Source organism: Ursus maritimus, unplaced genomic scaffold, assembly GCF_017311325.1.
Source record: "Ursus maritimus isolate PB19 unplaced genomic scaffold, ASM1731132v1 scaffold_3, whole genome shotgun sequence".
Taxonomy (NCBI): domain Eukaryota; kingdom Metazoa; phylum Chordata; class Mammalia; order Carnivora; family Ursidae; genus Ursus; species Ursus maritimus.
Window position 1 is genome coordinate 77,061,732 of NW_024425563.1, and position 1,342 is coordinate 77,063,073.

Consider the following 1,342-nt stretch of genomic DNA (forward strand, 5'->3'; position numbering starts at 1 on the left):
CAATAAACTAACTGCTAACAAGAAATTTTAAGAAAGGGAGAGTGTGTATTTGTACAACGGAAATCATGTCCAATACATTTGGTTGTAACTGTGTTAGAAATGATCATCCATGGTCTCATTTTTCAAAACCATATTCAAATTGTAAAAGCAATGCACTCCCTAGTAAACCATGGAGTTCAGTTGTCTAGGACTGGTTTGTCGTCTCTTCTTCCTTCCCTGAAATAGTTTCTGTTGGGTTAGTCATGTCAAGGTAAAGGCTCTCTAAAATCACCGCATGCTCTGTCAGGCAATCACAGTGTCCGAACTGGACAGTCCAAGCACTGTCCGAAATAACAGTTGGGAACATAGCCCATGTTAAAATGATTCCTTACTGAAACAATAGTAATCGAGGAAAACTTTGAAACTGAGACTTAGGAGTAATACAGTACTATCATTGGCATATTTATTAATGAGATATTTAAGGCAAAATGAAGAATTTGATAATAAAATTCCTCAGTTTGCATGGAACTATAATAAAATATTGTCTCATCTGTAACAAAGAAACAATTTTTCACCTTTGGAATGTTTTGCATGTAGTGCAACATTCCCTTTAAAAAGTGGAAGAATTTGACATCTGCATGATTGTGTTTCTAGTTGGTAAGGTACTGAAATGACCCTAATAATTGCATAATGAAACCGAGAATTACGATGTTAGAATCAATAATAAAAAACACGCTTTTTTTAAAATTATAATTCCCTTCTGGGGATTGGATGAGGTCCCTCACATGTGTGTAGCATGAAGTAGGAAAAATAGGGGTTAGATTAACTTCTATTACTGCCAGTAGCCCCATGATCTGCCAAAAAGTGATGGCTAAAGCAAAATCTATCTTTTTGCATATACATACTTTTCCCATATACTAAATAGAGAAAGGACAAATATCTGTAGGCAATGACAATAGTCAGCAAACTTGAAATAGTTACTATGCAGAGTATATTTAGAAAAAGACAAAACTGCAATTTGCCTCCAAAATTGATTCTAGAACTCATTCAAAATTCACAATCTAGACTTTATTTAAATACAGAAACTGTATAGTCTTTCTTTGATTCTATACAATGAATAGCAAATTTGAATTTATTTTACATGAAAAAAACACAAAATTTTTATGTGTTTAACTTACCATGATTAAAAAATGTACATACACATTCCCCCAACTGAAGAATGATTTATCATAACTTATGAATCTTTCATGATAAATATTATAAGTAAACAATGTGAAGAAAAGGATTATGTACGAATATCTAACTTCAGTTTTATTAGGAAGTAAAAAATCAAGGCCATTGAGCTCCAAATCCCACAGTCCAA